Below are 16225 nucleotides of genomic sequence, written 5' to 3'. Positions count from 1 at the left end.
CAATTGTAATGTGCTGTGCTAGATGGTATATAATTTTTAATTTTATTGTTACAGACATGGCACAAACTACTTGAATGAAGATCATGGACCATGGGTGGTCTGTGGACCAGATTGGGAACCCCTGCTGTATGCAAATGGTGAACTTTCATAAAGAATCCACTTGCCTCAATTTCCTTATTGCTCCTACTAAAAGTGTGCTTCAGAGCAGTGCACTGCACATCAAACCAACCTTGGTTAGTTTGTTTAACTGGGAAGGTAGCTTTAGAGATAACCAACTGCAAAAAGCCTAATTTCTTATGCTATTGTGTCAAATATTTCCAGGTGGTCCAGGGAAGTAAAAAAAATTCTTTCAGAAATAATACCCTAGGGCAGTGGTTCCCAACCTGGGGGCCAGGATCCCCAGGGGGGCCGCGAAGTAATCCAGAGGGGGCCGTGAACAGTAAAGAAATGAATTATTTATTAATTTTTTAAAAAAAAGTCTTCACTCCCTCGACACTGTCTGCTTTCCACTGGCTCTGCTCATGACACCTCCCCCTTGCTCCAAACGAGAGGGGAGGCCTTTTGCTGAAGCGCCAGAGCATCTTTCAGGTGCACTAAGGGCAGGCATCTGCCTATAAAATACATGGCAGATGCCAAAGCAGGCTGAGGGTGGGGCTACCAGGAAGAAGAGGGGATTAGTATCACTGATTCCCGTCTCCTTGCACTGCCGCTACTGACAACACCCTTACTTAGAATGAGAGGAGAGGGGTTTTTGTGAAGCAAAAAGAAGCAAGCATGCAAAGAAATGCTGCTTTCCCCCTTCCTTCCTGACAGCCAGCCTGCCTCCCTGGGGGGAGGGGGGTAACAAAAAAATTTCAGCTTATAAAGGGGGTTTCATGCTCATAAAGGTTGGGAACCACTGCCCTAGGGGACATTAAGAATTAGTTTATTTCTTCTTGCACTTTTGTTTTCCAGCACAATCTTTTGTCTCCTTGGACTATCAAAGTATCTGAAGGAACTATTATTGGAGGCATTAGTTCAATTGAGAAAAGAAGAGATAATTGGATTTGCATGTGATCACTCTCTGGCTTAATAAGAACTTTAAAATTCTCAATATTGAAACTGCTGGTTGGGAAAGTATAATAAAATAATAATATATTGGATCTCTATCCATCCCATTACAAATATACACATGGAACTTAAAAACAAGGGCAAAAGGCAACGGGCCCATTTTATTAATTCCAGTGTCTTTAAAGTTCCTAATGGGAAAGAGGTTAACTGTTCTGATGTAAGTCCCATTTTCTCACCTATTTTACTGTCCCAGCATTCATGTCACCAGCTATTAAAATTTGGGGACTCAAACAGTGCCAGTGGAGGTGAGTTCCTTGGGGTGTAGTTCATATGTGTAGTCCAAGTGGTCCGAAGCCTGGTCGGTCCAGTTGTTCTGGAACCAATGGAACATGATAAGGTCTCCTGTGACGAGTTTGCTAAGCACTTTGCGGAGAAAATCGATCGTATTAAGAGTGCTATACCGTACACTGTGGACACAGTGAGTGAGCCAGAGGTGACCAATGGAGCTCCGGCGTTGTGGGATCGGTTCCAGCTTCTTCCATCCGATGAAGTGGACAAGATGCTTTCAACTTTAAAGCCAACCACCTGCTTACTCGATCTCTGCCCATCATGGCTCATTATGAGCTGTAAAGATAGACTGGGTGAGAGGATCAAGATGGTGGTAAATACATCACTTCAAGAGGGAGTAATGCCATCAGCACTCAAGGAGGCAATAATAAAACCAATCTTTAAAAAGCCCTCCTTAGATCCTCAAGATCTGAACAACTTTCGCCCAGTCTCAAATTTACCATTCTTAGGCAAGGCGGTTGAACGGGTGGTGGCTAAATGGTTGCAGGCACACTTGGAGGAAGCAGATTATCTAGATCCATTTCAATCGGGCTTCAGGCCTGGACATGGGACTGAAACAGCCTTGGTTGCCTTGGTGGATGATATGAGGAGGGCATGGGATAGGGGAGAATGCACCTTCCTTGTCCTCCTTGATCTCTCAGCGGCTTTTGATACCGTTGACCATGCTATCCTCTTGGACCGCCTAAAGGGGTTGGGCATAGGGGGCACTGTATGGCAGTGGTTCCATTCCTTCCTCTTCGGTAGGTACCAAAGTGTAGCATTGGAGGAGGAGGTTTCGGATCCTTGGCCTCTCACTTGTGGGGTGCCACAGGGTTCTATCCTCTCCCCGATGCTGTTTAACATCTATATAAAGCCGCTGGGGGCAATCATCAGGAGATTTGGGCTGCAGTGTCATCAGTATGCAGATGACACACAGCTCTATCTCTCATTTAAATCTTCACCAAGGTTGGCTGTAGAAACCCTGTCCAAGTGTCTGGAGTCAGTGAGTGGCTGGATGGGAAGGAATAAGCTGAAGCTGAACCCGGACAAGACCGAGGTACTGTTTGTGGGAGACAAGGGAAGGTTGGGGGATGTGGACCTGGTGCTCAATCGGGTACGTTTACCCCTGAAAGACCAGGTCCGCAGCCTGGGGGTCATTTTGGACTCCCAGCTGTCCATGGAGGCTCAAGTCTCCGCTGTGAGCCGGAGGGCGCTGTATCAACTCCATCTGATACGGAGGCTGCGCCCCTACCTTCCCAACCATCTGCTCCCACCGGTGGTACATGCCTTGGTCACCTCTCGCCTAGACTACTGTAATGCGCTCTACGTGGGGTTACCCTTGAAAACGGTCCGGAAGTTGCAACTGGTACAGAATGCGGCAGCTCGTCTGATTAAAGGCAGCCGCCGGCAAGATCACATCACTCCTGTGTTGAAGGAGTTGCACTGGTTACCGGTTGTTTACCGAACCCAATTCAAGGTGTTGGTTTTGACCTTTAAAACCCTATACGGTTTTGGCCCTGTCTATCTGAAGGAGCGCCTCCAGCATCGTCAGGGATGCCGCTCAACAAGATCAGCCTCAGAAGATCTTCTCTCGATCCCACCGGTAAGAACAGCGAGACTGGTGAGGACTAGAGAGAGGGCTTTCTCAATAGTGGCCCCCACCCTATGGAACTCTCTCCCAAATGACCTCCGTCATGCCCTTTCTGAGATGACTTTCAGCCGGACTTTGAAGACCTGGCTCTTCAGGAAAGCTTTTAAGATGGGTTAGGCTTTTATTGTTATGTTTTAAATGTTTAATGCTTAATGTACTGTTTTTATCTTGTACGTCACCCAGAGTGGCTGGTCAACCAGCCAGATGGGCGACTAATAAATTAAATAATAAATAAATAAATAAATAAAAAATGAAGGTTGCTTCTGCACTAGCTGTGTATTTAGGAATTTATGTCCTTTGCTCACTCACTTTTTATGGGGAATCTAGAAGTCATTGCTAATTTTGTGCATTCCAATTTTTTTGTTATGTTCTTCAGTCTTTTTCCCCCTCTGACCTGATTTGTGGCCAACCCCTCTCCCAAAAAATCCACTTCAAAAGCAATTACATTACTAACTACTGAAGCCTTTAAAAACTACTCTTAGGCTGCTTTCACACATGGGGCTAATAGCGCTAGTTTAACAGATTAAAAAGGTAGCACTTCATTCCGGATTTCAAAAATCCCTTTCACACTGCAGTACCTGTTATACCGGCATTTTGCGCAACAGTCTTTCACACAGGTCTTCACCTACCGGTTTGAGGCCTGTTCTTTCGGTGCATTGGGGGGGGGTTTGAAGGAGGCGATCGCAATCAGCTGAGAGGCACGATTGTGATCAGCTGAGAGGCGCAGCAGCGCAGCAGCAGAGGCTCTGGTTAAGCAGCAGCAGCATACGCTGCTCTCCAGGAACAGCTGGGATCGTCTGGGAGGCGCGGCGGTGGCAGTTGGTAAGGGCGGGAACGCACTGCATGCTGGGATGGCTGTCACGTGAGCAGCAGCAGTAGCGCAAAACTCCCACAATCTTCCAGGTTCCCAGCCTGCTATCAGAATTTTTCAGGTATCATTTATTGCGGAATTGAGCCCTAAACTTCCACTACATTCCACCAGAATTCCGGAGCTACCCGTTATGTCGTGTGAAAGCTCAAATTTTATGCACAAATTAACAGGAAATAAATCGTCAGAATAACGGAATAAAGTGCAGTGTGAAAGCACCCTTACTTTAGTCAGAAGCTTCTTTCACTGGCAGGAATAGCTTTCTCTCCCTCTAACAGCTTCCTGTTCAGTGCGGCTTGGCATTACTATTGGATTTCTGATTAACTGCCCATAATTAGTTAGTACCAGTTCCTCCCCTCACCCCTAGAGAGGGGGACTTAAATCCCTAGCACTGTTGCGCAAAGAAAGGGGGGGAAACAATGACAGGGCAAATTGGTAATTAAAGCCCCATGCCTTCAGAAACAATAACTGATTAGTTCTAGAATTGAAGGACAATTTATCAGTAATAACTACACTATGCTGATCAGAAAGTAATCACAAGAGTGGGAGGTGCAAGGTGAAAGCTTCTAACTAAAATTACAGGGGACATTTGCTAAATGGGACTTTCTTCTGAGGAAATGTTACAGAAAGATCTTGGCCATGAAGACAGACAATATTGCCCCTTATTAAGAGTCATGTAAAACCACTGTTTCCAGCTGATTGCTGAAGTATTTCTTTTCTCCCCTACCATGGAAGCATTTCAGGTTTCTCTCTTTAAACAATTATGCAATTCTTCATAAAGGTAGTTCAGTGTATAAGTAATTTTTCTTTAGAGTCTTGTTCTTGATTGCTTATTTCTATTGATGAAAGCATCTAAGAATTCTATTAGGAACATGGAAAAGATTGACAATCTAAAAGTCCAGTCATATGCCACGTTTGTTCAAAAAGTATTGTTGTGAAAGCATTAAGTCATGCATTGCAGAAATATATAGTCAATATAGTACAACACAGGCCAGAACACACAAAAAATCCACACTATAATTGCTAATTTGTACTTCTTTTCCTTGCAAATTTTATTTACAATTCATGTCTACAGCAGATTCAATAGGCAGCACAACAAAAGCTGTGAGATTGACAATACTAGCATTCGCCTACACAGATTTATCTGCTGGTTTAAGATAATATATGCATGAATTTGCTGTCAATTACAACTGTGCGTTTCTTTTTCTTTTGTTGTTGTTGTTTCAGCTACTAACTGTTTTGCCCCAAGTAACTCAAATAAGGATATCATCCACTCTAGAGCTTCAGTAGCATCCAATCAGGCAACAATTAACATAACAAAAGAAATAGTTCAAAGCTGCTTTTAAAAAGCACTTAATTTTTGACAGAATTAGATAGTATATAAGCAAGCATATGTAGCACTCTATCAGGGTTGTTAACATATTTGTGTTAGTCATGGATTTAAATAAAACATTGTTTAAGTCATTTCAGAATAAATAGTAATATTACACTTCTACATTTGACGAAATCAGAGCTCCATAATGGTGGGGACCACATATATACATAGAAAGGCACTTGGCTGAAAAAGAGAATTTGCAATCTATTTGCAGTCAATTACTTGGCATGTAATGTCATCAACATGGCACAGTGAAGATATGGACAACTTATATTAATTTACAGGGTCTGATTCAGACAGAGGTGAGCAATGAGCCCAGGTGCCCTGAAGGATAAGTGTGAGGCAGCCCCTCTATTTTAAGACAGTCTTTTCCTTAAAGACTTCAGATCTGGTTACAAATAAATTATGGATCTCACACATCTAATTTGCAAATTGCTTTATTTTTAGTTATTTAGATTTTCCTTCCCAGCCCTATTTCCAGGGCTCAGGGCTGGCAGGTCTGTAATTTCTTGGATCACACCTAATTTTAAAAAAACTGAAATTATGCTGCAAACACCCTTCCAGCTGTGGCCTGAAATACGAAATGCAGAAGTGAAATAGATACAGAGGGGGAAGATGTTGTGGCTCTATGAAGAGAGTTGCATTCCTGCTTAATTCTCCACTTCCAGCACTCTCCTCTCTTCCCAAACCTGTCCAGAGCTGTTGATGGTGATGGCTATAGTGCTGCTCCCAGTGACATCAAAGCATTGCTTAGGATGTCTTTTCCCAGCCATGCAGAATTTCTTGTTCTGACCATCTCTAAAACAATGGGTGGTGGTGGAAGAGATTATCCCAAAACTGTCCTTCCCCTAACATTATTATTGTTGTTGTTGTTTATATTCCGCTACTGCTTCCAGAAGGAGCCCAGGGCAGAAAACAGAAACACTAAAAAACTTTAAAACATCTTAAAAACAAAACATATTAAAAACATCTTTAAAAATAAATTTTTAAAACACCTTTTTAGAAAACCCTAAAGATCGCACCTCTCTAATATTTAAGGGTAATTCCAAAGGGTAGTTGCCACAACACTAAAGGTCCGTTTGAGCAGGAGAAACCTCCAGATGAGATGGTATCTGCAGGAGGCCCTCACCTGCAAAGCGCAGTAATCTGCTGAGTATATAAGGGGGAAGATCGTCTTTCAGGCATCCTGGTCCCAAGCTGAATAGGGCTTTATACACCAAAAACACATGCACATACAATGTATACATTTGTTTATTTACAAAAATACTTATACACCACAATTTCATAAATCAAGGCAGTTTATTATTATTATTTATTAAATTTATATCCCATCCTTCCTCCCAGTAGGAGCCCAGGGTGGCAAATAGAAGCACTAAAAACACTCTAAAACATCATAAAAACAAACTTTAAAATATATTAAAACAAAACATCCTTAAAACATAGTACAACAAAACATCTTCAAAAACATCTTTAAAAAACATCTTTAAAAACATATTAAAAAGCAATTCCAACACAGATGCAGACTGGGATAAGGTCTATACTTAAAAGGCTTGTGAAAGAGGAAGGTCTTCAGTAGGCGCTGAAAAGATAGCAGAGATGGCACCTGCTTAATATTTAAGGGGAGGGAATTCCACAGGGTAGGTGCTGCCACACTAAAGGTCCATTTCCTATGTTGTGCAGAACAGACCTCCTGATAAGATGGTATCTGCAGGAGGCCCTCACCTGCAGAGTGCAGTGATCAACTGGGTATATAAGGGGTAAGATGATCTTTCAGGTACTATATCCTGGTCCCAAACATTAAAGGGCTTGGACACCAAAACCAGAACCCTGAACTTAGCCTGGTAGCTAATGGGCAACCAGTGCAATTCATTCAGCAGAGAGGTGAATGAATAATATGCTGGCAATACCCTGTCCCAGTGAGCAGTCTCGCCACCACATTTTGCATCAGCTGCTGCTTCCAGACCAACCTCAAGGGTAGCCCCACATACAGCGCATTACGGTAATCCAGCCTGGATGTTACCAGTGCATGGACAATAGTGGTCAGTGTATCCCGGCCCAGAAACAGCTGCAGCTGTCTTACCAGCTGAAGCTGGTAAAAGGCACTCCTAGCCACTGAAGTCACCTGCGCCTCTAGCGACAAAGATGGATCCAGGAGCACCCCCAGACTACGGACCTGCTCTTTCCAAAGTAGGCAACTGACGAATTATTCAAACTCTGGAACCACCAACCCACAGCACCTCTGTCTTGCTAGGATTCAGTCTCAGTTTATTATTATTATTATTATTTATTTATTAAATTTATATACCGCCCGACTAGCGATAGCTTTATTGGCCCTCATCCAGCCCACCACCCATTCCAGGCAGAGGTCCAGGTCTTGCACCGCCTCTCCCGATTCAGATGTTACAAAGAAATAGAGCTGGATATCAACAGTGTACTGCTGACACCTTGCCCCATATTGCCTGATGATTGCTCCCAAGGGCTTTATATAGATGTTAAACAGCATGAGAGACAAGATGGTACACTGCAGTACCCCACAACACAACTGCAAGGGGACCAAAAGACAATCACCCAATGCTCTTCTCTGAAAACGACCTTGGAGATAGGATAAGAACCACTGTAAAACAGTGCCTCCGATACCCATCCCACCAAGTCAGCCAAGAAGGATACCACAGTCGATGGTATCAAAAGCTGCCAAGAGATCAAGTAAGAATAACAGGGTCGCACTCTCTGTCCGTCTCCCAATAGAGGTCATCCATCAGGGCAACCTGATTCAGTCCCATAACCAGGCTTGAACCCAGATTGGAATGCGTCAAGATAATCTGTTTTATTCAAGAGTACTTGCAATTGCTGCTCCACAACCCTCTCAATCACCTGCTCTAATAAGGGAGTATTTGCGACCAGGCGGTAGTTGTCACAAACCAATGGGTCCAGGGTGGGCTTTTTCAGGAATTGTCGGATCACCGCCTCTTTCAAGGTGGCTGGAACCACTCCCTCCCGCAACAATGCGTTGACCACGCCATGGATCCACTCAGTCAAACCTCCTCAGCAAGCTTTAATAAGCCAAGAAGGGCAAGGGTCAAGAGGACACATTGCTGGCCGCATCGCCACAATCACCTTGTCCATGTCATCAGGCAGCATGAACTGAAACTGATCCCAAGAAGTAGCAGCAGACATTGCACTGGACACCTCACTTGGGACTACAGTAGATGTGGATGGGGCATCAAGATTGCTATGGAGGCAAGCAACTTTACTCTCAAAGTGCCTTGCAAACAATTCACAGTGGGCCTCCGAAGGGTCTAAAACTCCATTTCCTGGAGTTGATGTCAACAGACCCCTAATATGGAAAAGCTCCACTGGACAACTACTTGAGGATGCGATGGTGGCCGAGAAGTGGGCCCTCTTCACCGCCCTCACAGCCACACAGTAGGCACAGTTATGATGTTTTACTTATGTCCAATAAGCCTCACAGCACGTCTTTCGACACTTGCTCTGGCTGTCATCCAGCCTGCTTCATTGCACTTAGCTCACTGGTGTATCAAAGTGCAAACTGGGCTCCACAATGCCAGAGAGGGTCACCTACTCTATCTACTTGGAACTCCCCCAGCGCATTCAGGAATCCAGTGGATTCCATTAGTCTCTGGAGGCGGACCATCTTAATCTGTCCACCACCCCTGCTGGGGAGGATCGGAGCCGTAGGTCTAAACTTCACCAGGAAGTGGTCTGACCATGACAATGGGGTGACATCCACCCCATCTCCAGACCACCACTTCCTCCATCTGCAGCAGAAACCAAGTCAAGGGTGTTCCCTGCCCTATGCTTTGGGCTGGTGATGACTCGAGACAGCCCCATGGTTGTCATGGAGGCCATGAAGTCCCAAGCCAGAACACTAGAGGCAGCCTCAGCATGGACATTGAAATCACCTAGGACTATCGTTCTGGGCTCCTCCAATACCACAGCTGAGATGGCCTCCGCCAGCTTAGTCAGAGAAGCTGCAAGCAGCAGGGTGGACGGTACACCAGCAGCAACCCTAGTTTACTGTCTCCTCCAGCCAGCTCCAAGACAGAGTGGTTTCTTGGTGCAGAGATGGAAGCTCTGTAGACTGATTAAAGGCAGCCGCCAGCGAGATCACATCACTGCAGTGCTGAAGGAGTTGCACTAGTTACCGGTTCTTTTCCGGGCCCAATTCAAGGTGCTGGTTCTGACCTTTAAAACTCTACACGGTTTCGGCCCAGTCTATCTGAAGGAGCACCTCCAGCATCAGCAGCGATGCCGCCCAACAAGATCAGCCTCAAAAGGCCTTCTCTCTATCCCACCAGTTAAAACAGCTAGACTGGTGAGGACTAGGGAGAGGGCTTTTTCAATTGTGGCCTCCACTTTGTGGAATTCCCTCCCAAATGATTTCTGCCATGCCCCCTCTATGATGAGCTTCCGCCAGGCCTTGAAAACCTGGCTCTTCAGGCAGGCTTTTGGGGTGGGTTAGGTTTTATTATTGTTGCTGAGATTTTTAATGCTTTAATGTAATTGTATGTTTTTATTTTGTACGTCGCCCAGACTGGCTGGATAACCAGCCAGATGGGCAACTAATAAATTTAATAAATAAATAAATAGACCACGGCAGCTCCTTCCCCCTGTCCCTGCAGCCTGTGCTGGTGGTTGCACTGAGTATCCAGGTGGGCAAAGCTGGGTCAGATCAACTCCTCCCAGCTCCCCCACCTAGGTCTTGGTAAGGCACACCAAATCAGCACCTTCATCCATGATCAGATCATGGATGAATTTACAACAATTATATATACAAAAACATATAAAAACTAAAATCACAGATCTCTGGGTAGCTATTACAGACAGATTTTTTTCTGAAATGTCAACATAAGCTTGGTGGCCTTAAAAAAGTTTAGCAAATGTTTAAAAGTCAATGCAGAATACACCTGTGGAATCTCTATTGACTGAGCATTGCACAGGACAAGAATGAAGACTCTGTTTCATGTTGACATCAGATGAGCTTCACCAACTTGGGGAACAACCAGCAACTCTCCTGCAGACGATCTCAGGGATCAAACTGGAATATAAGGCTTCACGTAGTCCCTTAGGGACCCTGGACCTAAGTTATTCAGGGCTTTGTAAATGAATACAAAGATCCTGAACCTGGCTTAGTAGTAGATGGGCAGCCACTGTAGAGGTTGTTGGGTATATGCATCCATGAGCAGTCTAGCCACTGCATTCTGCACCAGCTGGAGCTTCCAGACCACGACCAAGAGCAGCCCCACATACAGCACATTGCAGTAATCCAGCCTCGAGGTTACCAATATAAAAACATGACCATTTCTATAAAAGGCCATTCAAACCTAACCTAAATAAGAATACTTTGTATTGCTTTTCGAAACCTTACAAGCAGGTGTGGCTGACCTGTGGTCCTCAAGAAGTTGCTGGACTACAGCTCACATCATCCCTTCCCATTGACCAATGGCAGTTGAAATCTAACATTATATGAAGGGCCCCAGGTTCATCACCTTTGCCCTACAGGCTTGGACTCTAGCAGGCTTCCATGGGCAAATGGGTTTTTTTCCCTTGCTTGCAGCCACTAACAGCAAGCAAAATCAATTTTGCCCTAAGTAACTTACAGTCAATCCTATGCATGTCTACTCAGAAGTAAGTCACATTGAGTTCATTTGGGGTTATTCCAAAGTAAATGGGTAAAAAATGCAGAGTTTCTTAAGGATATCATTTGCTTTAGAACTTCAGCAACATCCAAGGTAATGGGCCCACAGATGACAAGGTTATGCTTTCTCCCCGCATTTACAGTTATCTTCGGAAGAGGCAGGATTCATTTCCTTACACATCTGGGAGGTTCTCTCTCCTGATACCAACCTCAGCCAATTTCTTTTGTGGGAATCTAACTTGCAAGTTGCCTACAACTATATTCCAGCATGTTTTAATATTATTATCGACTGAAGGTAGCTAAAAAATCAAAGCATTTGAAACTCCTGCAAAGTAGCACATGCTTCATGGTATATACATGCATCAGCTATTTATTGCACTAAACACCCATTAAACTGTCATGTACTCTGGCTCTGTTGTGCAAGACAGTGACAATGCTTTTGTGGTGCTCTCAGAGGAGCTATTTATACACTCTGAGTCATGATTCTTGAAATGTTCTTTCACCACCTATTAAAAATCAGAAGCATCATTAATTCCTACACAAGCCACTGCATGCGCTCGCTGCTTGGCTTCTTGGAGAAAGGAAGCAGTTTCATTGTCTCAATTAACATTCCTCAGATCCCTAGTGAAATTCCAATTATTTCAAAATCAATATTGTTTTAGGCTGCAATTGTATACACGTTTACCTGGGTACATTGAACTAGATGGAGTTTGCGTCTAAATAGACAAGTATTAAGGATTCACTGCACACCATTGAAATAGACCTCATTCTGAGAAGCTGCCATGAAACATTCATACACATTTTGCAAAGCTTCTAAAGACTTGTCACCTTTTCCCCTGTTTAATTATACAGCCACAAGAGCAGCTTGTATACTATAGCCAGAATCGATTTTTCACATTCCGCAATGTTAAATTGAAAATGCTCCAATTCTGCTGCTTCCCATAAGCTCATTTCAAAACAAAACCTTACAAAAAGTATAGTCCTGAACTCAGAAACGTTTGCATAACAGCCCTCTAAATTTTCATGGTGATACCCAAAACAGTCAGAGAGAATTGAGAGTTCAAAGTGTAAAAAGAGAGAAAAACCCAGACCCCTGTTGGACTTTTTTCTGTCAGTGTTCTCATCATTTGTTGAAATTAATTAAAAATCAGCCATGTTCACAGAGTACCTGTAATCCTATTGCTGACCTTGTCCCATACTCTGACCTTCATATACTGCAGTTTAAAAGTTTAAAAAATGCCTGGCCGATTTTTAATTAATTTAAGAAATTTAGCACTGGAGTCAATTATAAGCCCAGGCATGCTCAGTAAGAACCAACTCTGTGTGTTCTAAAAGCCAGACTCACAGCTGCTTGGCTAATCAGGGGGCCACACCCACACCAGACCTTTATTTCACCTTAGACAGTCATGGCTTCCCCCCAAAAATCCTGGGAAGTGTAGTTTGTGAAGGGAGCTAAGAGGAGACTCCTATTCCCCTGACAGAGCTCCAGTGGCCAGAGTGGTTTAACAGTCAGCAGCTCTGACTGAAGCTCTATGAGGGGAACAGGGAATCTCCTAGCGACTGTCAGCACCCTTCATTAACTACACTTCCCAGGATTCTTTTGGAGAAGCCATGACTGTCTAAAGTGAAATAAAGATCTGGTGTGGATGTGGCCAGTGACAGCTTTGGTTTAAATTTGGGTAGGAGACTACATGTGCCTGCTGTAGAATAAAAAGGTGGGGGAAACACTGAAAAACCATATTGTTCACAATGTTTTCCTTTTGGAAAGGAAAGGGGCTTCACCTCGACCCAGTGCCCACCCACCAAATCTCTTCCCCTCCCCGCCCCTCTCCCATGTCAGTTTCACCTATCCTAAGCATGACTGCATAGGAATAAATCCCACTGAACTCAATAAGCGTGCAAATGATCATAGAATCATAGAATAGTAGAGTTGGAAGGGGCCTATAAGGCCATCGAGTCCAACCCCCTGCTCAATACAGGAATCCAAATCAAAGCATTCCTGACAGATGGCTGTCCAGCTGCCTCTTGAATGCCTCCAGTGTCGGAGAGCCCATCACCTCCCTTTTGTCCTTCCCCACCCCTTCCTTCACCCCTACCCCTACCCCATGGTCAGTTTTACCTATCCTAACCATGATTGCAAGGGAGTAAATCCCATTGAACTCAATAAGCATGCAAATGATCGGACCTGCCTTTCCCCTCCTTTCCCTCTCCTCTTCCTTCCTCCTCCCCCTTCTTCCTTCCCTCCCCTCTTCCTTCTTCCTCCTCCCCTACCCACTCCAGTCCTCCTCCTCCCCCATGGTCAGTATTACCTATCCTAAGCATGATTGCACAGGAGTAAATCCCACTGAACTCAATAAGTATGCAAATGATCAATCCATTCTCAACAAACTTGCACAGGATCCCATTTCTTACCTCCCGAATTAAAAAGCAGAGAAATTCACTAATAGGCAAAAAACCCTTGCAGTTTCAGAATGTACCTATAGCCAACAGATATTTCTATCAAACTTTAAAAAGCAGGGAAATTGGGCAGCTATAGTGAATGCATCAGGGGAGCAGGAGACCTGACCTCCTCTTTAAGATATTGTACTGCCCTACAAATTTGTAAAAATGCAAATGTTGGCAAGTGAAGGGTTCCTGAGAGTATTTTTTCCATGGCAGAGTTACAAGGCCAAGACGCTCAGAGTCCGTGCAGATCTCAAGGACAAGTATCCAAGGCAACCAGCTGGCCTTATCTATAAGACTTGGCAGATCTGGCCAGTTGGTGTGGGGGCAAGAGAAAGGAGAAAAGCGCTTGTATAGAGAGAGAGCTTGTACTGTATTCTAAAAACCTCTAATGTCAGTAAAAGTGACTCTTAAAACCTATGTCTTGTCTGGCTGAGTGATTCAACTGGGATCTAGCCTGTCACTATTCTGTTCTGCATCCTGGGCATCTGCTTGCGCCAGATCCAACATCCAACAAGTGGTAGCAGAGGATGGTTACCTGGTGCTGATGGTTACCTGGAGCGGAGGATTGCAGAAAAGCAGCAGAGAAAAGCCAGAACAGCAGACCAGCGAGTAAAACAGCAGAGAGACGGAGAAACCGAAAGCTGAGCTGAAAGCTGTGAGAGAGCCGTGGGAAAAAAAAAACCTGACTGAAGGACAGAGGTGAGAAGCTCTAATTACAAAGGCGGTGAACTGTGAAAAGTGAAAGTATGTCTATTACGTTATCGGCTGGGATTCCCTTGGAAAGGCTGACAGGGAAAAATTATGGCACTTGGAAACAGAGAATGCAGGCTTTTCTAGTGAAAGAAGACCTGTGGAAAGCTATCGCAGAAGACCCACCCGCCGGAGTGCCAATTCCAGCAGATTGGAGAAGGCTGGATGAGAGGGCAAAGGCGTTAATTGTTCTTTCTATTGATGATTCTCAATTACTGCACGTGCGTGATGCAACAACAGCTAAGGAAACCTGGGAAACTTTAAGAAATATTCATGTGAAAAAGACTGCCAGTTCTAAAATATATCTTGCCAGAAGATTGTATCAGATGCGCTTATCTGGAGATACAACCATGTCAGAGCATTTGTTGGAAATAAACAGACTGTTTACTGAGTTGTCAGAACGTGAAATTGAACATTCTCAAACGCAAAAAGTGTATATCACATTAGCTTCACTAGATTCAAGTTATGATAGTCTGGTGAGCTCTTTGGAAGCAATGGACGATGCAAATCTCAATATGGATTATATAGAAGGCAAACTTTTACAAGAATTTCAAAGAAGGCAAGAAATGGCAAAGCAAGAAAGGACTGAGTCTAAACACAACGTGGAAAAACAGAACAACAAAGCTGCACAAGAGAGACTGTATGGACAAAAGGCGTGTTATTTTTGTGGTTCCAAGCAACATCTTCAAAGGAATTGTGAAGCAAGAAGAAGAGAAAGAGGAAGAAAACCATGTGTACAGGTGATCTATGCTAGTAAGAATAAGCAATGTATTAACAATGAGCAGGGAAATAACTGTAAAGATTTATGGGCAATTGACAGTGGGGCAACAAATAGTATAATCAAAGATAAATCTATGTTTCATACATTTTGTGACGTAGAGGATCATGTAATAATGGCTGATGGATCTAAGAAACAGATCAAAAGTAGGGGTACAGTGAAATTAGCAGGTTTTAATACAATTATGACAGATGTGCTGTTTATTCCAGATGTTGAAAGTAACATAATGTCAGTTTCTAAACTTAATGGAATGGGGTTCAATGTGTTGTTTCAAAGGGGCTCATGTCAAGTCATGAAAGGGAACAAAATATTCATGAAAGGGATAGTAAAGAACTCATTGTTCTACCTACACTTGAAACAAACAAATTATGTGCTTATGTGTGCCAATGAGAAACCCCATAATAATTGTGTTCATTTATGGCACAGAAAACTAGGCCATATAGGATATGAAAATGTGGTGAAAACAACAGAGAACAGTAATGATGTGACATTGAGAAACTGTGAAAAATATGTAGACTGCCACGTGTGTAAACAAACTAAGGCAGTTGTGGCTGCAAAGAACAAAGAAGCCATGCCCAGTACAAATGCACCTTATCAATTAATACACGTGGACTTAGTGGGGCCATTTCAACCTACTCAGGGGGGTGCAAGATATTTCCTGACAATAGTTGATGATTTTTCAAAATTCTGCACTGTTTATTTACTAAAAGCTAAAAGGGAAGCTGCAAAGGAGAGCAGACAAAGGGTACATGCTGGGATTTGAAAACACGTATTACAGAATTTGGATGCCAAAACAAAGGTCTGTGGTGTTAAGCAGAAGCGTGCAAGCAATAGAGCAGGATTGGGAAGAGAAAACATATGTGGAGTTGGGAAATACTGAAGGTAGTAATGAACAAGAACAGGCAGACACAGTACCAATAAAACAAGAAGAAACAGGCAGCAGTAGTGAATCAAGTTCTGAGAGAAACTGAGGAATCGCCTGACACAGACACAGACACTAAGGCAGAAATACAACCACGCAGATCAGAGAGAACAACAAAAGGTATTCCACCTGTTAGATTTAAAATAAATTCCATTAAACATATAGACTTCAGTAACTGGAAAAAGTGGGATGATGGAAATCATGAAGAGTAATGAAATGTAATAAAAGTGATGCTGAGATTCTAATGCAATGTAGTAACTGTATTACAAATGATGCTGATGTAAACTGAAGAAAAAGAAATGTATCATGTGGAGAAAACGATATAAGTAAATGCAAGTAATGTAAATGTAAATGACATGAAAAGAAGTGAAAATGTGAATCTGTAACATAATCTGAAATGTAT

The sequence above is a fragment of the Rhineura floridana genome, chromosome 7 (assembly GCF_030035675.1).
Source record: "Rhineura floridana isolate rRhiFlo1 chromosome 7, rRhiFlo1.hap2, whole genome shotgun sequence".
In the NCBI taxonomy this organism is placed as follows: Eukaryota; Metazoa; Chordata; class Lepidosauria; order Squamata; family Rhineuridae; genus Rhineura; species Rhineura floridana.
The sequence above is the reverse complement of the archived record's forward strand: the minus strand, read 5'-3'. Positions refer to the sequence as shown.